This window comes from Ictidomys tridecemlineatus, chromosome 5 (assembly GCF_052094955.1).
Source record: "Ictidomys tridecemlineatus isolate mIctTri1 chromosome 5, mIctTri1.hap1, whole genome shotgun sequence".
In the NCBI taxonomy this organism is placed as follows: Eukaryota; Metazoa; Chordata; class Mammalia; order Rodentia; family Sciuridae; genus Ictidomys; species Ictidomys tridecemlineatus.
In genome coordinates, this window is record NC_135481.1 from 168,485,464 (window position 1) to 168,513,299 (window position 27,836).

General features: G+C 37.0%; 1 long non-coding RNA gene across 1 annotated transcript; it reads left to right on the forward strand.

Moving 5' to 3' along the window:
* Positions 1–27,836, forward strand: LOC144377606 (uncharacterized). Its single transcript, XR_013438598.1, has 3 exons — positions 1–1,841; positions 3,005–3,083; positions 27,633–27,836. It is a non-coding gene; the product is annotated as an uncharacterized LOC144377606 (long non-coding RNA).

Here is a 27,836-nt window from a genome sequence, read left to right on the forward strand (position 1 = left end):
TGGATAAAAACCAGAGAAGATCAGAGAGGAAGAAATATATGGATTGATGATATCTTCCCTTGGGTGTGTCAACCCTATCTTCTCAATTTTCTATTTTCCATATCTGGATAAATGGCAATGCCATCCTTTTAGTGGCTCAGCCGCAAACTTTAGAGTTGTCTCTGACTCTTCTCTTCCTTTCTCTATTCCTGTATATCTGAATGATAAGCATAAACGGTTGGTTCTGCCTTTCAACTAGAATCTGAAGCACCACCTCTCTTGCAGCACCTGGTCTCATCCACTGTCATCTCATGTGGGAATTAGGACAACAGTTTTCTAACAGTTCCCCCTGCTTCAACCTTTTCCTCAGTTCTATCTAATTTTAGCATAGACCCCATAAGTATGTTCAAATCAGTTTTGCTTTGCTGTAACCAAAACACCCGACAAGAACAACTTCAGGAGGAATAGTATATATTGGTTCATGATTCTAGAGGACAGTGCATAATCAGCTGAGTTCATTGCTCTGGGCCCCAGACCTGCCCACAGTTACCACCGAGTGAGTCCAAACTGGGATGGATCGATGTTAGGTTATAGCTCTCCTACTCCCACTTCACCTATGAACATTACTACATCAACACAGGAAACTTCATATCAACACTTCATATCCAAACCATGACATATAATGATGATGTTAAAAGCTGAGCCAGAAGCTTTGCCTAGGAACTTCCAGCGGCTTTCCTCATACAGGGAAGAGTAAAGACCTAACGATGGCCTCCAAAGCCCTGTGTGATGGGATCTCTCTAGCCTTTGGGGTTCTCTTTTATGTCACTGGTGTCCTCACTCGTTCTACCTCAGCTATGCTGATCAATTGCCTGCTTCTCAAACCTGCCAGGAACATTCCTAACTTAGGATCTATTCACTTCCTCTTTTCCTTGAATGCCTTTTTCCCAGATTTGGTTCTCAGGTTCATTTCCTTCAGATCTTGCCACCATGTCATCTCACCATGACCTTCTTTGGCTGCTGTACTCAAAACTGGACCCTCTCCCTAAACTCTTCCTAACCCTTGCCTGGTTCAATTTTTTCCTGCGAGAACTTATTTGAAACACATTATAATGTGTACTTATTTATCTTCCTTTAACTTCCTGAAGTACAAGCTCCATGAGGGCAGGAATTCTCTTCCCTTGGATTCTTTCCTAGTCCCCCCCCCCCAGGCCCCCAGCTGTGCTTGATACATGGAGCTACTTAATCATTGTTACTAAATGAACGAATGAACAATATTATCCGCCTCACTCCCCTGGCACCTCCGAGACTCTGGCAGAAGCATAAAAGAAAGGACTAACACTGGACTAGGTCCCTGGGATTGGGAAGATTTCCTGGTTAGGATGACTGGCGCATAGGACTCAATGTTCCACAATCAGTTTGTTAAAAATGTAGTTTCATAGTCCTACCCCTTGGGGACTCTGATTCAGGAGTTCTGGGAATCCATATTTTTATGTGTTCCTGAAGTCATTTTAAGTCTTAACCAGGTTTGGAAGCCCACTGGCCTAGAGAGCGGTTTCCCATTAATTCTACAAATATTTAGTGAGCATGTTCTGTATTCCAGAAATGGTGCCAGGGAATGGCCTTGGCCTGGAGCCTGGTCAGAGAGACAGATGTGTAAAATTATACTTGCAATGCACTATAGTAAAAGATTTCCTGAGCCATTTATTACTTACAGGGGTTACAGAAGACCAAAGGATGGACCTGGGATGGATCTGAAGGATTCTCAGGGGAAGTGACTCATGGTGAAGAGGAAGTGAGAAGACAGAGGAAGGAGAAAGGACAGTGCAGATGGGAAGCATATCTTGTCCTCTGTGTTAAAGGTAATTGCTAGGTTCCTAATGTTTCATTAGAATATCTCAGTTTCATATCAAATACTCAATGATGGGGGCAAATTTAGGTAGTTGCTCACTTTTCCAAAAAACTACCTACCTTTATTTTATTTTTCATAGCCTTCTCTTACAGGTGCCTGGGATTCTAGTTGTCTTGAGAGAATAACAATATACCTTTGGCTTATTTATCTAGTCTTCTTTTGAAAAGGGTATAAAAAGTCCTTCCTAATGTAGAGTATCTAATGAATATCCAGAATGCTCACATTTGAACAAGATAAGGCAGACTTTAATATTGTAAACAATCAGGCAGACATTAGTGACGAGGCAGCAAGTGAATGTCCTTTTGGACTCACAAGTTTAATTGTCCTTAAGTCATGTCACATGAAGAAAACCTTGAAGCGGGTGATGGAATTTCTCTCTGGTAACTCTGCCAATTCATCTCAATATCAGAGGAAATGATATCAGAGGAAATACCTACTTTTGTCTCTTCCAAGCTTGGGTGGTCATTTTTCTGGGCTATAGTTATTCAATTTTTAAATTTAGAGTTTATATAAAATACTCTGTTTTACCCATTTATATCTATCAGGGTAAGTGATGTTAGCTACTCTGACAAACAATCCCCAAATCTCACTACTGTAATATAATACAGTATTTATTTATTTATTTGCTTTTTCTTTTCCCCAATGTGGAGTTGGAAGCAGGCCTGTTATATATGGATGGGGACCTCTATGTCAAACGTTTTTTTCAGAAATCTAAGTGTTTTTATTACAGGCCTCTGCAAGGCTTCAAAATTGGTTTGACAGGTGGCAGATAAGAAAAAGAAAAAGTGAATCAGCATCTAATTCTAATATGATTTAAAAAAAGGTCAACATATTTTCTGTAATGGGACAAGTAGTAAATATTTTAAGCTTTTTGGACCACTTCTAATGGGAAAAATAGTAAATATTTTTAGCTCTATTAAAACTACTCAGTTCTGCTGCTACACTGCACTGGGAGCCATAGATAATATATAAATTAATCTGGGTGGCTGTCATCCAGCATAACTGTATTTACAAAGTCAGGCAACTGTGGCCAAATTCAACCTATAGGCTCTGCTTTGGGATGTCTTCCATTCACATTCCAATGGCAAAACCCTATCACTTGTCTTTCCCTAGATGCCGGGTGGCCCAGGGATTTAGTTTGGCTGTGCATCCAAGAAGAGAAAAACAAGGCAAAATAAAACAAAAATAACTGGTGAGCATCTATCAGGTCCCTGACATCATGGATCAGGAGTAGAGTGTTCATTGTTTTTTTTTCCTGAGACAGTGGATATACTGCTGTCTAATTCCAACTTGCTTAATGTGAGCAATGTTTTTTTTTTGTTTTTTTTTTCTGGGGGTGGGAAGGTAACATGTCATCTCACATTTCACATGTTTCCTAAGCTTCTGTAACTATTATTCTGTGTAACAATGCAGGTGGTTTATCTAAATTGGTCCTGGAAAATCCTATACAGATCAGGAGAAAGGCTTTGCTTCCAAGAAAAGACAAGTATTACCCCAATTAGATGACTGAAATGCAGTGTACTATCCACTGAGAATACACAGCCATTACTGGGTGGCAAGAATAGGGATCACCTTGTGTTAATTCAGCTTTCAAACATCAGCTGGCAAAAATGAAGCTCTTCCATGATCAGTTTCCTTCCTTGTCTTCTTCCAAAATCCCTGAAGATGGTTGAAAAATTTGCTCCCACACGTGTGCATCCAAAGATCTAATAATACCAGCATCAATTCAGCTTGTGATATAGCATCTGTTTTCTTGCACCTCTAAAGACCTCCCATTTAATCTACTGTGGACTTAGAAATAAAAGTTTCTTCCAACAGCCCTGTGAATTAAACAGAGAAAACATTTAGGTAAAAATAAGTTTAGAGAAGTCTTCCAATATAAGAGGTACAAGTAAACACATATTCCCAGTCTTGCATCTCTCATATTCTATGATTATGTGATAGATTTTGCACAATAAGGACTCCAGTTCTCAACTCCATTCTATACTGGATTTGGCCTAGTCATTTGTTTTGCCTTATAAGATATCGTGGAAGTGATGTTGGAAACTCACACCCTCTACTTAAAAAAAAAAATTCTGCTGTATCCATGTATTAAAGAATAGACTACGCAGGTACAAGATGCCCCTGCTGATACCCTCCCAGACAAATGTGCCTGCCAGTGACCCCAAAGTGCCTGCAGAGCCCAGCAGAAGGCTGGCTCTGAGCAGTAGAACTGCCCAGGTGACCTGTAGTTTTGCAGGATTGTGTGTTAGTCAGCAATAGATAACTGAGAATGTGTCAATGTGACTTTGATCATTAAAAAAACACAAAAACAATAACTACAAAAACATGGTCATAGGGGCTTGGAAAGAAGGCATTTATTTATCTTTTATGCTAGGAAGGATAAAATTAGTTACAGGGCTGAGGTAGTGCTAAAAATGACCTACTTATCACATCTTTCACAGCTTAGTGTGCTGGCTTTCCTTCTCTCATTGGTACTACATGGCTGCAAAATGACTTGTTCATTGTTCATTTTCAAAACTATAATGGTATTCAAGGTGGGTTGAAAAAGAAAGCAGAAAAAGAATGTATCAGTTTTTTTTTTTAAACAACACCAGAGATGTAAAATCTTTTGTTGAATTCCCATTTCAATGAATTTCTGCTTATGTGTTGTTGGATGAACCAGGATACATGGTTACACCTTGGCTGACAAGGAATAAAGGAATAAACAGACAAGGTTATTCCTGCTTCAAGGAATAAACAGACAAGTGCTTATTGGTAGGGTATGCCTCTTCTCTGAGAGAGCTTTACAGAGGTAATGAGAAAGAGCTGCTCACGTAAACTGGACAGGAAGAGCATTATGAGGGGAACTGCAAATACTAAGGGGCATAGTGAGGAAGGAACACACCTATTTCAGAGACTCAAAATCCATAATGTAACCCATAAAAGGTCAGATATTTTCTATGAATAACACAGCCACATATGGAGTGAGCAAGACTCAAAAACAGATCCAGATCTGATCAGAAGAAATTCTTATGATTCAGTTTCTTGCCCATCCCATTTTTGGTACTTATTACATTGAAATATAGTTGTCTGTTTCTTAAAGGGAAGGTCTGAAGAATATATTGTGATTAGTTAATGAACTTGCACACATTGACTTTTAACTTCACATTTCCCTAAAAATACTTCTAAAAGCATCAATCAGTTACTAAAAAAAATTTTAAAACACCCCTGTCTATGAATATGAGGTTTCCCACATCTGTTAAGTTGTAGAAGTCTGTTCATTGTACATCAATAAATCCTCACATTCCTTCTGTTCTATCTTCAGGCTAAGCCCCAAACACCTCTCAAAGATCTAGTGTAATAATCTAAATATCTGTTTCCTTGGGACTTCTCAAATCCATCCTGCATCTGAATTCTGCACAGCTCTTTCTAAAGCACAATGCTTCCAGGCACTATCCAGCTCAAAACCATCTATATCCCCACTGCTTCCTTAAATACAGATGCCTCAAAGTCAAGCCAGAAAGTTTTATAACTTTACCTTAAGGGAAAACTCCTACATCCATGTGATGGCCCCAGTGTGCACTTCTTGTCCTTGTTCTCAGTCCAGTTTCTCATTTGTCCTGTCCTTTTTTTGCTCTTAAAACTCAACCAGTTGGATGATAAATGAAATGATCACTTTCTATGCCTTTTTTCCTTCTTGTCTTTGTCTTTCTCTTCATCTATTGAGCTAGTTTTCTTTTTCTTTCTTTTTTTTTAAATCTCACTGAGGGAGACAAAACTTATTTCTTATTGAAATAGGTTCTAGTAATGCAAAGCCCTTCTTTATAGCTAGCAGTAGGAGTGACAATGTGGGATAAAAATGACAAATATCAGGATAATCAGAAAGTTTCAGTAAGAAGTAAGTGAGTATTTCATAAGAATACAATGTGAAAGGAGGATCAGTTCCCCTTTGAGGGTGGTTGCAGGCTTGCTCTGAAATTCACAAGATTTGGGCTAGCAGGCACGGTTAGTCAACCACAGATTCTCATATGTGAAAATAGGAATCTGCTGGAACATCTGCCTTAAGTCGCAGAACATTACGAGTATCCTAGTTATTGGCTACCAGTTGTCAGAGCTCTGAGTGTTTCTCCCATAACACTGCTTGTTGTATGTGGTGCTTGTAATATCTCTCTCCCTCTCTTTCTTTCTCCCTCCCTCTCTCTCTCTCTCTCTCTCTCTCTCTCTCTCTCTCTCAAGTTTTAAGTACCCGCTTTATTGAGATAAGTTCACACATAATACAACTTACTCATTTAAACATACAACTTATAGATAATGGTTTTGATTATATATTTCAGATATAGGTGCAACCATCACCAGAGTCAAATTTACAACATTCTCATCACCTCAGAAATTAACTCCATACCCTTGAGATATTATTTAGATGTCACCCCCACACAGCCCCTGCACTACCAAGTCTTATTTGCTATTCCCCTATCCCTGGGCATCTAGATACATGCATCTTAATAACTGTTGTCAATTTCCTTAGCAATATTATGGATCACAGAAGCCAACTATCAATTACCATTGTACAAAAAATAAAATATATTCTTTGTTGTAAACGGAGGATTCACATATATACCTAAGTAATATCTATCTCCTCACTTGGGTGAAAGAACCTAGATAAACTTGCATTGGATCCCAATGGTAGGCTGTCTCTGCAGAGGAGGTTCACTCTCTGCAAATCCCCTAAAGACATTTGCAACTGTTGCTGAAGGATGAGTTTAGAACATGACCAAGAGGAAACAGAATCATACTTTATATTGGAGGTCATGCTAGATTAGAAAATTAAGCTCAAATATGTGTGTAATGGTTTCCTTATAAGAGAATGCTAAAACAAAATAAGTTGCTGTTTGTTATCTGATAAGGAATCCCTGCTTTTTCTACTTCTGAGATGTTTCCTGTTTCTTATTTATTTAATTTCATGAAAGGGAAAGGTCTCAGTACAGCCAGAAAACAGACACATAGAAAAGGGAATTTACCAAAAGTAACAGATGTTTTTCTAATTTTGGAAAGGTGTAAGGTTGAAACATGCCTTTCAAAGCTAGAGATATGCACAGATTACCACCCTGTATGGGTTATGGGCACTTGGGGAATTCTTGTCAATTTAATATTTTTTTGAAGTTTAATATCTCAGCAGTGAAAGGAAACAGAAGCAGTCAATTCTGACCCTGAGTTCTTTCCTGACCCCTTCTTACCTAGGCACAATAGGGTGAGTTCAGGACTGAGTTAAGGTCTTAACTCCCAGCTTCCTGTCTTTTGTTAGTTTTAATCTGACACTTAAATATACTTCAATGTGGACTTTTGTGAGAGAATGACTTTGATTTTTTTCCCCATTCATATGGAATGCCAGTTAAGAAAGGGAGAAAAATAGGATAAAGTTCTAATCACATATAATATGTGTTTTAAGAAGTGATATGCTTAAAAAAAAAAAAAAACTAAAAAAAACCTTGTGTGCAAATGGGTGACCTGGCAATGTCCTTCTCTTAAAGGGAATCTGAACTTCAGTCTTAGGGAGAGTGTGTACTCCCAGTTCTCTGAAATTGCATGTTTCCATGAGAAACTCACATTGTACAGGTAATGAATCACATGGCTCCAGGGACCATGTGAATGGATGCTGAATCCATGGTTACTGGCTTTGGGAAAGTGAAATTTGTTGAGAACATTATGAGCAGCCCTACTAAATGCAAAGGTCTTGGCTGGGCCTGAGTCTGTATGGGGGGAAGAAAGGGTTCATTGGAATATTTCATCAACTTAGCAAACCTCTCCCTTCAGCGAGTTAACCCAGTTACCTGGTCAGTCATCTCTGTGGATCATCAGCTCACTATATGAGTAATGGGCCATTAAATTTGGAGTTTTGTTTTGTTTTATGTGGTCTTTTCAGCTGCTTTTATTGGGAAAGTTTCTTATTTCCCCTTGAATGAGTTGGGACCATGTCTGGCAGGGGGATGAGACATAGGCTTTAGCTAGGAAGAATGATAGAAAAGCAAATAACAGGCAAGAGTGAGTAACAGTGATTAGAAGAGTTAAGTAACAGAGTTAACATTGTGCCTTTATGACTACATGTTTAATAGAGTGTGATACATACTTGTGATGTGGAAACCTTTAAACTTGAAATCACTTATATGGAAAATATATTGACTACAATGTACAGGTTACATTTTAAAACACATGTGTATGTATATTATATAATACATACATATATATATGTATATTCACATATTTGAACTTGGCAACTACCTACTTCAGAAGACTCTATTATATTTTTCTGTTATGTTTTCTGTTATGATTTTTAACATTTATATTAATTTGACTTCTGTATTAACATACAGTGGTCACATTAGGTTATTTAACAGAAAACACTTCCTGTATTCTATTGGAACTCACTCGATCTATGCTATTTGATAGTTTATGCACAGACACAATAAAAGAAGGTGTTCTAGTGTTGAAGCACAATTTTCAAAAATAGTAAAATCACGACTCATGCAAATATAAAATGAGCACATGTAAATGATTTTATTCAAGAGAGAGAAGTGAAAAGATGTTAATAGTGGTTCAAAAGAGAATTCAACCTATAGGAATTTATATAATTCATCTGTGTTACTATGGACAGGAATCATCCTCAGTGCTGCTAATCCTTTGTAAATTAACAGCCATCCCTACAGAATTCTAAAATGGGAAGAAAGTAATTATTTTCAAGTTTTGGGTAAATTCTCCTGACAGTAGTTTGTCTTGCTTCATTCATTTATTCTAGTGACTTTGAGGGTCTATCATGAACATGTATGAGAGAGTGTTACAGTCAGGTGAATGTTAGATGTTGCCTATTCTTTGGAGCTAAGTATTTAGATGGGGAAGAGGAAGGTACTTTGATAATTAAATTTCTTTTGATAAATATCAATAGGATCTTCATAAATCATTCTCTTATGGAAGGTTATGAGTCATTCTAGAAAAGAAATTTTGCTGGAACCTTTCTTGCTGGTTGAGCCCACCAGCAACACAAAGGGAACAATGATTGGGAGTTGACAGGCAGGCATGTATTCTGCTGAGATAAAATCAAGTATGTAAAAACTCTAGGATATGAAAAAGCAAGGTGTTTTTATGGGAACTCGGAGTATCAGCATAATCCAGGGCACAGGGGAGAATTGTGTTTGGGAGGTGAAGCCCCTGAAGTAGGGAATGCAGCCTAAACTGATAAACCACATTATGCTAAAGGAGGTCGAGGACTACGTTCTGAATTTTAAGCAGGGGTGAGCTAATAACTTCCGTACTTAACTTTCCTACTTCACACCAGGAAACAATGTAAACTCTTTAACAAGAAAATTAGTTAAAATGCCATTAAAACAGACAGGGGAGGGGGGAGGATCACGCCCCCTTGATATTTTAACACTTTAAGTGGCCAAATTATGACATTCAAAGTAAACACTTCTCCCTCCTTGGCTTCCCTTTTCTTTGTCCCTACTCTCTTCCTTTTCTCTTCTCTCCTTTATTTGTCCTTTGTTTTCTTTCCTCCTCCCTCCTTTCTTTCTCTCTTCCTGACCCCGTTTCCATGAAGTGCATTGGTCTAGGAAACACCTGTTGCATGTGTAAAACACTGTGATCCCTTGTGTAGCATCAGAGTGATCCTGGGTGGTGTTCTGATTTTCCAGACGGTCCTGGACAAACAGTGGTGCATTCCTATTCTCTGATTCTTATTTTAAAATCAGTTACTAAAGCACCATGACATCATCTGAAGCAAGGTAAAATACAACTGCACAGTTTACGGCTTTATAATTATGAGACACCCGTCTAGTTTTCCTCCTCCTTCTCTGGACTGGAAATCCTTTGCTTCCATTGACAAGGCATTTACAGGTCACCTCCCAGGATGGGATAATTCCACAGATGGCTAATTTGGCCCATTTGTCTTGTTTTGTGCTAATTTCTTTCCAAGGGGATGATATATATATATATATTTTTTTACTATATCAGTTTTTTTCTTTCTAGGTAGTAGAGGTAGGGGAGAAGTAGAGGAAAGAACTGGGGTACTGTTTTTAGGTAACTCCCACTTGTCTTAATTTTCACAGTTCCATTCAAACACCCAATTTGTTCAGTTAGGGTTATGTAACCTAAGTGTCTGGATAATCCAATTTAGAAAAATTCACCTTAATATGTGAAATGATTAATAACTAAGTAATCTAAGTTTGATGTTCTTTTAAAAATGGGAGATTGTTAACCAGAATGATTCCCAAATTGAAAAAAAAGTAGAAGTATTATTGTCAATAGCATAGGCAACTTAACAGGAATATGTTTGATCACTTCCAATCTACTACACCAAAAAAATAAAATCATTATTCACTTTATGATGAGAGTAATTCTCGGCTAGTCTAAGACAATGAACTCTTGGTACCTATGAAATCATTGACCATATCATAACTGGTCTAGACTCAGTTGCATGATGCTGAAATAAGGGGGCCAGACTAGAGTAGGAATGATGGTGAGCCATGGGAAAAAAAAAAACTACTTTAAACCTAGCTGGTAAAGTATGCAATTGATAGATATTCATGGTGCCAAAATGCACATCCTAAATTAAACCAAGCATAACAACACAAAGTTCAATGGTACAGAATATTACAAGGTAATAAAGAAAGTTCCCTGTGTAGCTTCAGGACCCATAGGGCCCTTTGCTCCTAGGAGGTAATTAAGATTAATTTCTTGTCTATCTTTCCGAAAGAAAATGTTCTTAGGACATCGTGCTAGTTAAGGTTCTCTTGGTTTCAGGCCACAAAAATAAACTCCGGCTGACTTAAGCCACAAAAAAGAGCTTACTGGAAAGATGCTGGGGCATTTTGCGGAACTGAAGCAGGATTAAACCCCATAGTCTTTGGAAAGGGGAAGCTAAATGAAAGCTATGAGACATCTCAGCGCCATGTGTCAGATGATGCCATTAATGTGACTTGGCTACAAAGATGCCTAGCCTCAGATATTTCTGAGTTAATTCCAGAGATCATCGCCCTAACTAATGTGGATCAGTGGGCTGTAGTCTGGCTGGATAGGGGGGATGGAGGACTAAAGAGATGGGCCAATTTCATAGGGTAGAAGGTGGGGTAATTCTCTAGCCAAGATAAATGGTTACTTTTAGGACAACAATCTCTTTTATTGTGCACAAGTATGTCTTTTTATTCATGTATCAAAACCAAAACCAAACAACAAAACAAACAAAAGCAAAAACAAACTAAACCACATTTATATGATTTTGAGTCAAACACCTTTCACGTTTTAATTATGTCTTAAGTCAAGTACACACTTTATAAGTGATGATATCTATAGATTCAGACATGCACCTTCTTTCTTTTTCTTTGGCATCTAAGTAGTGAAACTCTCCAGTGACTTCTGCATAGGTGGGAATAACAGTATTGGTTCATCAGTCAAATGTCACTTGTGGGCCTATTAGAATTATATACCTGGCATCACTTCTGTTTTTTCTTTCTTTCTTTCTTTCTTTCTTTCTTTCTTTCTTTCTTTCTTTCTTTCTTTCTTTCTTTCTTTCTTTCTTTCTTTCTTTCTTTTTTTAACCTGGCACCATTTTTAGGAATCTCTAAACTGAAACTGATGCCTGAAATTACCTTTATAGAAAAGCATCTTAGCCATTGCAATTAAATTAAATGCCATACAAACACCTCAGTGTTTACTTTAAAAGCAATACATGATACTAGGGGCTGATGGTTAGAATAAAAGGAAGGCATTCTAACTATCATAAGGACAAATTAACATCACGATTTTTAATGTCATGTCTTCAGAACTGTGAAAGAAATAGGTCTGTTTTACCACTATGTTTAAGGTACTTTCTTGCACTCCCTAGTATCTAATGTAGGCTGGGAAGGTTGCTTGCCATTTTATTTTTATGTTTGTAAAGATTATTTATTAATGGATTTTTAAATTGACAGATAAATTGGGTGTTTTGACCCTGTGCAGCATGATTTTTTGAAATACATACACATTATGAATATGTAGTGGTTAAAGTTACCTAATTAACAAATGATAACCTCACATAGTTACCAATTTTTTCAGGAAGATGACAGAGTGGTTTCATGATACAGGATAGTGTTGTATCCAGGTAAATGAATTGTAAGTTGATAAAATCTTATATAAAATGTAGGTAATACTAACTTATAGAATATGATAGCTAGCCTAGCCAACCTTAAGTGTGCTGAGAATAGTTATATCAGTCAACATTTGGGCAAAATTTCCTAATACAAGCCTGCTTTATAATAAAGTGTTGAATATTTTGTGATATTTCATGTAAGTTATTGAATACTATACATCTAAGTACAGTTTCTACTGAATTTGTATCACTTGTGCTCCATCATGAAGTTGAGAAATTGCAAGGGGAATCATCGAAAACTGAGGGCCATCTGTATATTGGCATTAACTATAGTTACCTTGCTGTATAATAGATTTCTAGAAATTTATTCTTCCTACCTATAATTATCTATCCTTTTATCAATGTGTCTCTATCCCTCTCATGGCATTGATGAGTTATATGGAGGTTTGATTTTTAAATTTTTGAGGATCCTACACATTGTTTTCCATAATGGCTGTACTATTTTTTGTTCCCACCAACAATGGATAGAGGTCCCCTTTGTTCCACCTCCCTGCCTACATTTGTTCTCCTTGTATTTTTTAAACAATAGCAATTAAATCTGGGGTGAGATGGCATCCTGTTGTGGTTTTGATTTGCAGTTCCCTTGGATTATTGGTGTTATTGAGAATTTTTCATATGCCTATTGGTCATTTGTATGTCTTCTTTTGAGAAATATTTATTCAGGACTATTTTTAAAATTTTTTTCACTATATGGCCTTAGTGTGTGGTCATTTGAATTCCTTATGAATTTGGAATATCAACCACAAAGCATAATGAGGTATGTTGGATTTTTTTTTCATCTGTGTTTTGTGGCAAGAGACTGTGAACTTTAAGCAATTGAATTCACCCAATATAAATTGAGTAACAATTGGCAATTCAATTGCTTCTACTGGCAGGACTACTGGCTAAGATGGAGTTAAGACAATTTATGTTTATCTGCTTCTCTGAGACAACAAAAATAATAAGACAAAATACATGGGCAAAAGGGTTTTTAAGACATTAATTGTCAGGTTACACAGGACAATGATACCCAAGAGATGGAAAACAAGTGTGGAGAACGCAGTAGGTGCCCCACATTACTTAGTACCTTGGAGAATGTTCAAGCTGCAATTCAGGGAGGGAGAGCTCCGGCAGAGCTTAAGGGACATGCCGAGTAGAAGAGACAGGTGTGAAAAGGGTTGCGTACTGGGGAAGAGAAGAATATGACTATTATGATTATTCACATTGATGAATACAGAACTAATGCATTAATTTTTCACTGAATTCCTTTGCAGTATATCATATCTTACAGTAATTCATTAAAGTTTAGCATTTCTATCCGGGAAAGCCTTTGGAATACACTATGTGTTTTTCTTTTATTTTTACTTAAGAGCACATTCAAGCCATTTTGTAGTATATAAGAACCATTCCTTTGTTAGAGAATGTAGATCAATGATACTATTCTTAAAGTAGCTACAGATAAGTATCTTTGATACATTAAAAGCTCAGAAACAATAAAAAATGCAGAGAAGTGAGATAAGCTGAAAAGAGATTTTCAGTGGAGAAAAACTTTCCCTTTCACAGGGCACTTGATGCCAAGGACATTGAAAGAGGTGTCAAAAGATTGTCCATGTGCAATATATGTGAGAAATAAGAAAAAAATGAGATCCTGGGGCCCATTCATGTGACTTCAATAAAGTATGCAGATTGTTAGGTAAAAAAGAGAGACGACACGTGTGTCCAGTCTCTCACATATGTCTTAGGATACATAGGACTCTAGACCTTCAGTTCTGCCACTTGAGGAGGGTTTGGCCAGTTCTTCTGGTATTTAAACGAAGAACTAGAATATGACTTCAGAAGGACAGGTGAGGCGAGAGGAGAAAAGACAATCAATCATCATAAGGAAGTGATAAAGAGTAAGAATGAGGAGAAAATATTTGAAAGGCAGAAGCCCGAGAGGCAAATATTCCTTGGTTATTCTCAAGAAAGTGCCTAGAGATTGGCTTCCACGCTTGTCAGTGGATGACAGCAGGAGAGGAATTTTTAAACTATTTATTATTGGAGATTCTCTGTCTTCTTCAAAGAGTTAAAAAATGCAAATAAAGAATTTGTTCATGGGTACTTATTTTTGCATGAAGGATATTCATTTGGTTGCCACACTTCTCTAAGGATGAACTCAGAAATGTCCATATGATAGTATGTCCTCCATGGAATACAGTAGTATATCATGTGATGGGACTTTCCAAACATTTAATTCTGCTTCAGGTGAGAGAGATTTATGAGGAAAACATAGATGTTCAGGGGATTTTTCTCTTTATCTTTCTACTGTAAGTCACATTTCATCAAGTTGGACTTTCCCTCATGTTTTGAATTAAGAAAATTCTTCTTCAGGTTCTCTCTTTCCCTACCAGAATTTGTGAAAATATTTTCTGGATGACTGCTTCAATCCCTTTATATTCCTAAGCCCAAACTGTCAAATTAGAACTGCAATACTTGAACATCAAGTCACAAGTTCTTTATATTGGATGAGCTACTCTACAATCATTCTGTCTTCAGGAAGGTTGTTGTATGAGCATTCAGAATGGATACTTGGAGCAAGAGTGGAGGGCACATGGCCATCTGAACCCATTAGAAAGAGAGAAATGGGCTTAACCTGATGGTTATGAGTGTTCTTTCTTCTCCTCCATGGAAATTTGGATTTAAAGTCATTTCATACTAAGTATAGAGACTATTTTCCAAGGGCCCTTACACATACAGGTGGAGCAGTATTAACACGTTATTTATATTAATAATTCAATGTTATCTCTCATAACTAATATGCTGCAAATATTAAGCTGGGGAGCAGCTGTGTAGCTGTTCATATCTGAAATAAACAAAGAGCTAGTGTCTATGAAAAGAAAGAGCTCAATTCATAACAAAACTGCCTATATTTCTAATATACGAAACATAGCTGCTTTGCAAAGTTCTCTCTAGGACAGTGGAAGATGTTATTTTACACACTCAGCATTCAACAGATTTAACTATTCAAACAGAGCTTGTTTCTAATATATTAGAGATTTCTGTTTTGTTTTTACTTTCCTGAAACTGAATGGCTGAAGACTGCCTTCTGGAGGTCAAGCACTTGATTGACAGCAGAGGTCTGGTCTGAGCAATCAGAAGGTATCAGTCAATGGTACAGACAGGAGGAGACAGAGGAATGCTGGGTGGGAAAACAGGCCAGGGGCTCTGGACTTGGGAGTCTTGTTGCATGTCAGAAGTGGAGTTTGAGGAGGCTGGGGATGAAGTGAATGGATGAGAGCCAGGGAAGGCAAATGATGGCAGGATGTTGAGAAGGAGGTAGAGGAAATCGGGAGAGGGCACAAAGAATGTTGGAACTGTTTTGAGCGAGACAGACTTTTTCTTTGGGGTCTGGCATGCAGAAAACCTGCCAAGGCTCATTTCTAAACTCAAGTAACCAGGTTGGTTAGAGAAAAAAACTACGAAGGTAAGGATTGCTTCCAACATTCTGCCATTACTTTTCAACACCCCTTAGCTCTTTTGGCAGATTCTCTCCATCCAGGTGTGCAGACAACCACCCTCCCATCCCCTGAACTGCAGGGTCACCCACATTGTAGTAATCACGGCACAATTTTCACAGGCCAAACTTTTCTCTCCCAATTTTTTTCTCCTTTCTCCAAATCTGGTTCCCTCTTTGCTGGTACCCTTGATCCTTGCTGGAGTTAATTTGACAACTGATTGGAACTGGGGTATCAATGACTGATAATGTTTTCCTCCCTCTCTGGATCACATCAGAGCTCTTCTTAACACAGTTAAATGCAGATTCTAGTGGCATTGGGTAGGAGAGAGTTCTTTCCCTGATTCCTTCAGGTTGCAGTTTATGACTTCGCTCATGAATAAGGAGCAATCCTGAATGTGTGAACTTAGCTATTAAGAGTAGCTGTGGTTTAGGGGAAATTGAAGGGAGGAAGAAGACTGCTGGAGTGAAGAGTCAACTGGAAGCTTGACAGAGATGGAGAACCTGTAGGTGTGGGGTGGGAGCTAGATGAGAAGGTTTGGGGTTCATACGCCAGTTTGGAGTGACAGACACAATATGTTTGAAGGACTTGGTGAATGGCTGAGGGTAACTTTGTAAGCCACTTTTCAAAACCAGGGTTCAGCTAATGAACTGTTCCCGGGTGCATTTTTCTTTTCGCCTGCTCTGAGAGTGCAGCCCAGCCTCCATTCTGCTCTTGCTCATTGGTTCAGTTAGGAATCGGGGATGGAAAAGGTTGCTTAGGTGTCAGCCAAGACACTCCCTCTGCTTGAGGGAGAGGGAGCTGCCAGCCCGACTATCCGTTTCCTGCCAGCTTAAGGAGCTTATGACTCAGATTCAAGCCAAACACTGGACTGAAGCAAAAGAAGAGGGAGGGAACCTCAGCTTAGATGAAGGCTCCGGGACCAAACTGCATCACTGAAACATTCAACTCGGGGGGAACCCATCGCACCAGAGGGATCTCTGATTTTTTGTACTTGTTCTCTGATCTGAAAACACACACCTGTGCACAGACACAAACTGCCTTTTCCTCTTGCTCACACTCACACATTTCTTCCTGAGCTGGAGTTCTAGGCTGCTTTACCCTCCTGCAGGAACAGCTTCTCTGAGAGGCTAGTGTGATTATTATTAAGCCTCTCTCCCATTCTGTGATAGCAGAAAAGTCCCCGCCAGATGTTGTGATTCAGCTGATGTGTCCAGTTGTCCCTCTTTGCCTCCTGTCAGCCTTGTTTCCAATGCTCACAGAGGGAGGTGTCCGGGGAAGACTACCGACATTTCTTGGGAATAGCACGAAACCCAGACGCATGTGTTTCAAAGTCCTCTGTGGTTTCAGTAGCTTCCTGGATATTGCTCTGGTGGCTGAGTCGCTGCCAATGTTGACTTGCTGGTCATCGGAAAGCCAAACTCTACCCCTGAGGAAAGGTCCTGGATGAGTGGAGAGATCGAGAGTCTTTCATTTCCTTCCTCCTTCCATTACTCACGGACAGGCCCACCCCTCATCTCTTTTCAGTTATCTTCTGTGAGTAAACATTAGTCATTTCCCTCTAAGCGCCTTATCCCCATGTACTGAAAAGGAATGTGTGGTGTCTTGGATAGAAGTTCAAAGTACTCATTATAGCTTAGATCTTAAATTTCGTCCAAGGACCTCTATGTTAAAGGCTGGAGCATCCTGCTTGGCACTATTCGGAGGAGACAGAAATTTTAGAGGTGGGTCCTAGTGGGATTGGAGGTGTGCCCTTTAAGAGGACTGTGGGACCCCAGTTGTTCTCTTCTTGTGTCCTTGTCATAAGATGAGCAGTTTGACTCCACCACATGCTGCTACCTGGATGTGCTGCCTTGTCATAGACCCCAAATGATAGGATTAAAAGATCATGGGCTGGAAACACCAAAATGATGAACCAAAATAAACTTTTTTTCCCCCTCATTTTAAGTTAATTTATCTCACATATTTTTAAAATAGCAATGGGAAGCTGGCTAATACAGTACTATAGGCATTGTGGTTAGATGGCATTTAGTATAACTCCTTCATGCATGAGAATATATAATATGCATGATCTTCCTAAAATTTAAACTTTATCCATGTCACTAATGTTAAGAAATCCTACAGGCTCTCATAGTCAACGGCATAGGACCAAATACCTTAACACCCTTTGGAAATATTACTGATCTGGGTCCAGCTCAAGTCTCTTGTCTCACCTCTTTGGTACCACTCCTCTGTCCATTGGATGGACTGATCTACTTTATCACCCAGTTCAACCAGATCACTGTTCTATTTTAAATCCTTCTTCTAACATCTGTTGAATCCCAACGATTGTTGAAATCCAAGGCCAAGTCAATAAATTACCTTTATTGGAGGAAAAAGAAGAAGAAGGAGGAAGACAAGATTAAGATGGAATAAGAAGACAGAAAAATAAATGTGTTGACAGGAATCTCAAATGTGATTTAATGTTCCTTACAAAAGTCTAGCATTATCAGAGAAGTTGTTTATGAACACCCTCCTCCCTTATGCATTTTGAGAAGCTCAAATATGAGTTATGAGTGTACCAAGTGCTGTCAAAAATAATATTACCTTCATTCTGGATTGTGATTATATTTTTTATACTGATGGCTATTTGGGAAGTAAAATTCAGATAAGACGGTGATTTAGTGGGCATGGATAGAAGGCAATGTGGGTAAGTTTGCAGAACTAGATGCCGGTTACAGATGAGACTGATAGTTGTATCTCCCCTATTCTTCTCCTTCTCCTTCTCCTTCTCCTTCTCCTTCTCCTTCTCCTTCTCCTTCTCCTTCTCCTTCTCCTCCTCCTCCTCCTCCTTATCCTCATCCTCATCCTCATCCTCATCCTCATCCTTCTTCTTCTTCAAGTTTGACACAAGCATATTTCCACCTTGTGGTGACAGAATACTATGCAGTCAATAAAAGTGGTGGCAGAATTGTTTTTGAGGAAATACATTATGCTTTAGTGGAGAGAAATTTAACAGTATAACAGTTAAAAGCTTTATGAAATTGCATATTGCCTGATAAAAAAAATTCCATTTCTATTTCACTTAGCATTAAATTCTCTAACTTTATCCATTTACCATTTCAGAAAAAAAATTTTGAAGGTATATTAAAAAAGAAGTACAATGATATTAAGGTTATATATCAGTGTTATTTATTAAAATTGTCCCTGAGTTATGTAATGAATATCATAAGTTTATGAATGGTTTAGCTCTGGGATAAATGTGTTTTGTTGCTATTATTTGCTAAGTATCTCTAGTTATACCCTACATTTGTGTTTGGCCTTGCCCACTCCAAGCAAGGTGGCACTTTACTTTTTTATTATTAAATTATTTATTTATTCTAATTTGTTATACACTATGGCAGAATGCAATTCATTTCATATTATATAGAGAGAGCACAATTTTTCAAGTCACTGATTGTACACAAAGCATTTCGCACCTTTATGTCTTCATACATGCACTTAGGGTAATGATGTCTAACTCATTCCACCATCATTCCTACCCCATTGCCCCCTCCCTTCCCCTCCCTCCACTTTGCCCTATCTCTAAGTTCCTTCATTCCTCCCATGCCCCCTCCCCCTTATGAGTCAGCATCTTCATTTCAAAGAAAACATTTGGCCTTTGTTTTTTTGGTGTTGGCTTACTTCACTTAGCATTATATTTTCCAGCTCCATCCATTTACCTGCAAATGCCATGATTTTATTCTTTTTTAATGCTGAGTAAAGTTGTATTGTATGTATGTGTGTGTGTGTGTGTGTGTGTGTGTGTGTGTGTGAGTGTGTGTGTTTCCCAATCCATTCATCTACTGAAGGGCATCTGGGTTGGTTCCACAATTAAGCTATTGTGAATTGTCCTGCTATAAACATTGATGTGGCTGCCTCCCTGTAGTATGCTATTTTTAAGTCCTTTGGGTGAGACAGAGGAGTGGGATAGCTGGATCAAATGGTGGTTCCATTCCAAGTTTTCTGAGGAATCTTCTTACTGCTTTCTAGATTGGTGGCACCAATTTGCAGTCCCACCAGCAAAGAATGAGTGTGCCTTTTTTGAGCACATTTCTCATTGGGTGCATATGGATCTAAATTGTACTAGAGACAGGTTCTCAAGGTTAAAGCTGTGAGGTTCTAAAGCAGACACACTGCTATCTCTTCTCTAGGACACTCACACTAACTTATGGGGAGATCTTCTGTAACTCATTATGGGTGAATTTCACTGTTTAATGAGGTACCCAGTTATAAGAAAAACCATCCACAAGCCCATAGTTGGGTTTTTTTACAAGACTCTGATGCCTAAAAGTTTTATATAGTATTTTGTCTCTACAGCTTCTCAGTAAATATTTTATGGTTAATAATTAGTCTACTATGTTTGTAGACAGTTGTATTTTACTTTGTCCAGGATACGTAGTCAGGAGTTGAGAGTTGATGGCTAAAATTTTTCAATGTTTCAGGTCAAGAATAAGATTGTTGGAGAGAGAGCTATAGGTAAGTGGTAAGGTACACACAGGGTTTTTTTTTTAAAATTATTCATTTAAAAATATATTTGAGTTAATCAAAGAAACTTCAGATCTGTTAAACAAATCCTTTCTTATTTTATAACTAATTCAAGGCTCACCAAGGTTGACTTACCCCATTCAAATCAAAGAATTGATCAGAGACAAAACAGGGCTGTAATCTACCTCCTTTAACTCCCAGGCAGAGGGAAGTCATCCTATTCAACCATGGTAATTGAAAACTAGTTAGAGTGTAATTGAAAACTCAGCTACTTAATTTTTATGTTTCCTGATGGTCTCCTAGGAGCCAATAGAACATCAGCACAAGAGTTAGGCAATTTCTTTCTTTTGGCCAAATATTTATGTTCAAAGTTCTTTATGTTCATTATAATATTAAGTAAAGAATAAGCAGTGCCATGGTTACCATGGAGTTAGACTAAAATTTCAACATATGCTCTTGGAGGGAATTGACCCAACCACTTCAGATGCAACTCCAAGGTAAAGATTGCGGTAAGGATGACTCCTCTCAAGAAGTAAGCTTCTGTGAACTCTGGGCATCAAAGTTGCAAAGTCATCTCATACATTTATTTATTTTGGGCTAAATGAAAATATCATATGATTAGACTGGCTGATACCATGGAGGTAAAAGAAACAGCCTTAATTTTTTCCTATTTTTTCATTCTTTTCTCCTCTTTCTTCTTTGATACAGAGTGTACAAAACTTATGGCAACTTTTGGGTAAATTTTGTTCTTCTCATTTAAACATGAATCATCCAAAGAAATATTATTTGGAAACATTTTGGAATAATACTAACACAACATGGTTTCAAGAATGATAGAATGCACTTGATGCTGAGTCATTTAAGATTGGTATCTTTTATGTAGTTAAAAGAGTTTTGTGATGAAAGTGAAATTTTAGAATTCTTTTAAGTTTAAAAGGTAGATGGGACATGGATTTTTTTGAGGAATTACTAAGCAGATTTTTGGCAGACACCTGAGACACTGTGACTAAAGTCATTTACAATGCTCTCCACTCCTCTTTAACCTCTGTACTGTAGAAGAAACACTGTGTGCCAGCCTCCAATGGCCCCCAATGACTCTTTCTTCTAATATTTATGATCTTGTATAATTCTCTCCATGCTGAATCATTCAGGGCTCACCCAGGTGTCCAATATAATATGGTAGAAGTGACAGTGCAAGACATCTAAGGCTAGGTCATAAAGTTATTACAACTTTCGCCTTAATGTCTTGTATCTCTATTCTGCCAGAGTTCAGCTATTCATGGTAGGAAGACTCAACCACTCCCAAGGAGAGGGATCAATCTGCCAGTCATTTGCATGAACCTTAAAATGGATTAATCAATAAGATTGAGTTTTCAAATGGCCCTAGCCCCTACTAACATCTGACTACAACCTCACGAGAGATTCTGAATCAGAACTACTCAAGTTAGTTGTTCTTGAATTCCTGGCCTATAGAAACTCTAAGTGATAACTAATGCTTATTGTTAATTTTAAGCCATTTAATTTTTAATTTTGTAATGATTTGGTACACAGTAACAATTACTACAGCAGGGCTCTTTTAAACCCTGTTTTTTTGGTAAAGCAATCAGTTTGGGGCATATTTATAGGTGATTCCAGAGCACAGTGAGAGAGCTGCATTTGTTTCTACCCTAAATTACATTGGCTACCATGTAAGCTAAGTATTAAAGGTCAAGACAAGACTGTAATGTCTTTTAAAACTTTAGTTTTTCATTATGTCTTAACAAGTAACTTGACAGCATTTGACAATGTTCCCTATGTGCATTGTCCAGTATGGTGGCCACTAATCATAGTTGGCTATTGGGTCCTTGTCTTATACCTAGTATACCTGAAGGACTGAATTTTTAATTTTATTTAGCTTTAAGTTTTGTCTACCATATTGATAGATCTATTCAATTTCTGGGAAGCATAGAGAGAGGACAAAAAATATCCTGTTTTGTAAGCTTTGAATTGAGAAAGGGTAGAAATTAAATAAGGGGAGCAGTTTATCTATGATGTAGTCAATTAAAATTATTCTTATTACCAAATATGTGTCTTTTGAGTGGAATGATAGAATCTGGTCATTTGAAGCAAAATGAATGAAACTAGACATTTTGTTAAATCATCTCATCTTGGAGGTTGGCTACCATGCTCAGCCCACAAGGCAATGGATCATAAAGGACTGTGAAATCCAAGATGTACTTGAACTAAGATTCTCTAACATCAAAGAAGCTTGTATGAGGATTTGAAAAAGATTTTGAGATGTTGTGAAAGCCCAGTGGTCCCCATGGTTCCCAATGAGCTGCTTTCCAGAATGTATCTGGCCTAGCCAACCGCCATCTTTTCTGTTTGCTCAATCTTATCAAGTGATTACATACTACAAAATCATCTCAGGAAGAGTTCTACGTTATATACCAAAAATATCATCTATTAATAGCATCAATTATTTTAAAACCAAGCACCAGGAGTCATATTTTCATGCAATTAAATATCCTATAGTTATTTTATAAAATCTTGAAATGGATATATATTTATAATTAACAGGGTTTTTTGAGTGTTTATTAGATATTTGTGAATGTATTAACATTCCAATTTTAATATGCTCCTTCTACAAGCATGTCTTTTACTTCAAAGAATTGTGAGACAATGAAAAAATGGGGAAATGATAGATGTAAAAAAAATTTCAATGAAGATCTCTTTCTCTTTGAAGCAAGAGTCAGATGTACACTGATATTTCATTTAAATCTCCATTAACCTGCTGAGAAGATAGTCTCCTGTAGAGCACCAGAGAAGAAAATGTAACTTTAGAAAAGTGAGGATAATGTTTGAAATGCAAAGTCAGTAAAACAGACATTATTCCACCAACCTCTCGAGGTCTGTCTGAAGATCATTCTAATATTGAAGATTGAAGGACGTGTTCTTAAAGGTTCTAGAGGAAGAGATGAACTCTTTGTTATTCCTTTTCCTTGTCTTACTTCCCCAGATTCCTCCTACCCTGTTTACTACCTGGGTTCACCTTCAATGTGTTTGAATGCTATTTCTGGGGGAATCTAAGTTAAAATCTTAAGTTTTAAAAGACATTTACCATAAGTGTTTCTTGGAAATACATTAACAATTTATAAAGAGAAAACTGAAGAATTGTGTTAGTATCCTTTATTATGGAAAAGTTTTTTTGTTTTTTTGTTTTTAAACTGGGATGAATAAACTGAGTCTGTAGGAAGTGTTGAGTAATTGAGTGAGTTTGAGACCTGAGGTCTACCTAAATTAAATCTCATTCCTCACTCAGACACCTAAATAGCAACTAACCAAATAATGCAATTAACAAATAAGCAAATGATTTGAACAGACGTATTTCTCAAAAGAAGACATACAAGTGGCCAGAAAGTATATGAAAAAATGCTCAACATCATTAGTTGTCAGAGAAATGCCAACCAAAACCACAAGAGGAAAATGCTCATCTCAATACTAATGTAATATTCAAAGGAATTGATGTCATTATGTCTAAGAGCTACCTGTCCATTCATATTTATTGTGGACTATTCCAAAAAACCAACATAGAGAATCAATCAAGATGTTCATCAATGTAGGAATGGGTAAAAATTATATATATATATATATATATATATATATATATATATATATATATATACACACACACACATAATGGGATATTACTCAGTGATACAAAGGATGGGATCATCATTTGTAGCAAAATGAATGAAACTAGAGGACATTTTGTTAAATATAATAAACCAGTCACAGAAATACCAATGCTACATGTCCTCATTTTTGGAAGTTAAAAGTGTTGATCACATAGAAGTAGAGAGTAGATAGAGGTCACTAGAAGACAGGGAGGGAAATGGAAGGAACATGGTAATTGGGTGGATAATGGGTGCCAAAACATCATTGTGAAGGAAGTAGTTCTAAATGTTATATGGCATAATAAATATGGCAACTATAGTCTATGACAGTTAATTACATGTTGAAGAATACTAGAAGAGATAGAAGATTCCCAATGCATGGGAATGATACCATTCAAGGAGATGGACATGTTAATTAACTAATTTGATCCTTACACATTGTATACATGTATCAAATTACAACTCAATAAATAAGTACAAATATATGTCAATTTTAAAGTAAAATAAAAAATCTTATTCCTTGTTCAACATATTTCTATGCAGTTGGCTTGAATTTAGATATTGCAGATACAACATTGAGCAAGGTAGGCAAAGTCTATCCACATACGCAGGAGACAGACAGAAAATTGCAAGTAAAGTGAACAGTCAATGAACTTGTAGAGCAGTTGTTATATGGAAAAAATAGAAAAGAATAACTACATAGTTTATTAATTATTAATTGATTTATAAATTCCTCTAGTGCATATTTATAACCTACCAGTATAAGATAAACTCCAATTTCTAAGAAACATCGAACCATATGATTTCTAATAGAAGTTTAAAAGATGAATATTATATATTGGCTTTCAAAAATGGTGATAAAAATTGAACAAAAGAATTGTTGTCTTTTTTTCAGTTTAATACAATTTTCTAGAATGAATTATCATGCTTGTAATTTATACAACTTTGAAAAATACTATAATCTCTAGGAGCTAGCATATATTCATTCAAAAAAAATGATGCCAAATTCACATGATTTTCCATTTCATTATAACCTCCAGAGAACAGGAAATCCCAAGGATAAAATGCGTTTTAATTACATCAATGCATCTGACAATATTTTTGTTGAGAATTTCATGGTTAAGCAGTGAATTGAGTGACAGAACTATTGATTTTAGTGACTTGAACATATGCTTGCTGTGTGTTAGTGAAAAGCTGTGTAGTTTTCTAATGGAATTTGAGTATAGTTTTAGTTCTTTGGGCTCAATATTCCTATTGATAATTTTGATAAAGTTTTAAAAGGGAGAATGTCTAGGTGGGATGCCTAGCCAAACCAATAAGTGATTGACACAACACAAAGGTGATGTCAACTAACAGAGACACACTGGTCCAAAACTAGTGAAATGAGATTAAGCAGAAACAATTTCAAGTTCTGTTTAGGTTCAGCAAGTCAGCCACATGAGAGTGAGCTGGCTTGGCCTTAGTACAGATGGCAAAGTTCTGGGATTTCCATTTGATGACAACCATAAAATAAGCCAATAGTATGATGTGGCTGTTAGGAAAATAGACTAGCACAATCTTAGGTTGCATTAGTGAAATATTGTGTCTAGCACAATGGAAGCAGTAGAAAAGAACATTTCACCAAATTCTATTCTAGTAAGCTGACTTATGGAATAAAGTGTCAAATTCCTTGCATTATATTTTAGGACTTCTCTAACTGAAATGTGTTTGGAGGAAGGCACAAAGAATTCTGAAAATAAAATTTATCTTTTCAGGCAAATCTGTATACAAACCATTGTTTTCCTACAGGAGAAAAGATCAAACAGATATTTTCAGGGTGCCTTCGTTGGTGTTTAAGAAATCAGAGGGGGTTCATCTGGACTATAAGTTTGAAGTTAGAATGAGAAACTTACCCTAACATGAAGAAAAAAGTAGTGTTTCCCAACACATGGCTAACATGTGAGAGGGGATCCCTTGTACTAAAATCTTTTAGTCCAAAAGATTCATCCAGAGTGAAAATTCAGATCAATTAGCTTATCATTTTTATATCCTACATTAAAAAATTGCTCTGAAATTTCTAGGGTTAAAACATTTTTATTTTGCTCATGCTTTTATGGCTCAGGACCTCAGATTATTTTTTCATTTTGGCAGTAATATACATAATGGAGCTAGACCCACATGAAGAATTTACTGGGTTGGATGCCTAAGGTGGCTCTCTTACCTGACTGAAAGGTTTTTCTGGCATTTGGCTGAGAGCTTAGTTAGTGTTGCCAACTAAGGCATGTACCTGTGGCCTCTTTCTTTGCCCTCAAATTCCTTATAGCATGTTTGCTTCAGAGTAGCTGGGATTCTTGCATGGCAGCTCAGAGATTTAAAATCATGTGTCTCAGTGCACCTGGCAGAAGCTGTGTTATCCTAATGGTATAGCCTTAGAACCCATGCTACTCATTTCCTCTATATTATTGCTTTTCCAAGTGAATCAGTATCCATATAGATGCTTAGAGGAGGCATATCCATTTTGATGGAAGGAATGTCCAAAATTTCTGGACATTTATAAAAACTACCACAGATGACTTCTTAAGTAACTTCCAACTTGAAGTCTCTGATTTTATGAAATTTATTTATTTATTTATTTATATTTTTTTTAGTTATACATGGGCACAATATCTTTATTTTGTTTATTTATTTTTATGTGGTGCTGAGGATCGAACCCAGGGTCTCACACGTGTGAGGCGGGGGGTGCTCTACCGCTGAGCCATAACCCCAGCCCTGATTTTATGAAATTTATTGGCTAGGAATTTGCTGCATTCTAAACATTTGATATTTATAACTGGAGTTTCTTGAAATTATTTATTGACACTATCATAAAGGATTTTTAGTTTGACTTACACACAAACACATATTTGATATTGTGAGAAATACACAATTAAAATTGAGCTCTGTCAAGTAATTTAATGAAAATTATGACTATAAATGCATAAATAAGACTCTAAAGCATTTTGACAAATCAGGAGAATTCATCTGGTGTAGGCCAGGAGAGAGGCCATGATTCGATTTGCATGCAGTTGACAGGTGTAGACAATCTTGGATGTCTACACTTGTCTTGTTGGATAGAAATATCTTCTGAATATTAAATTTGCCTACTGTCTTAGGTAACAGATTAAACTTGGAGTGTTGTGCCTTATAGGCATATGAAGTTATGCTCATCTAGACAGAGACTTAACCCTCAGAAGAATCTCCATTCTAGAAACTACTAAAACAGAGTATATGAACTGGCTCTTGTTACTCATCTTTTTCTTAATTTCTAAAGGACTTGATCTAGGTCTAACTATTGCTTTCATTAGTCCACTAGAATTTATCTTGCCCTTTGGGTCCTCCTGATATCTGACCCTGGGCATGACTTCTGCTTCTATAACTAGTTTTTAGCATTTTTTCCTATTTTCTAATGGTATCTGACCCTTGACCCAACCTGGATTTGTTTTTGCGTTCCAAAAAGGTGCTGACAGGTCTACCCACCCTCATCATATTGCTTAGATCCACCTATCATAAATTATCCTTCCAAAATTTTAGTGTGGGGCTTTGCTTCTCATAGCTTTATCCTCCCTGGAGAAAAGCATGTATGTTTTCATTGAACAATCCTTAAGGAACCAAATTCTGATGGAATTAGACCTGAATCTTTTCTTGATGTTTCCCATTTCCTTTACTCCTTTTCTATGAATAATACAAACTAACAACTTGTCTTTTCCAGTGTTTTTTTTCCCCATTTGATTCTAAAAATTCGTTATCTTCTTTCTCATCTATTAGTGCTTTTAAAAGATATTTGCAGAATATGATGCAGAATTCCTGATTGTTGTTCCCAAAGGGAATTCAGACATAACTTTCAAAGAAAATTTCCTTTAAAACATGTAATCTGCTGCCTGTTCAGTAAACAGTCTTCATGTTTTCACATTTTGGCCTCACTTTCATTTCAGATTCTACTTCTATTCACTGAACCAAAATAGGAGACCTTCATGAAGCACTGACTGCAGCAACATTAAAAAACAAAATTCAGAACAAATCATTTCCCATAAAATATTAGCTCAATCAAGACTGCCCATTGGTATCTCAAGGGCTGTGAAGAGTCATGAGAGTACAAAGTGGAAACTATCAATAAATGGTAACATGGATAAACAAAA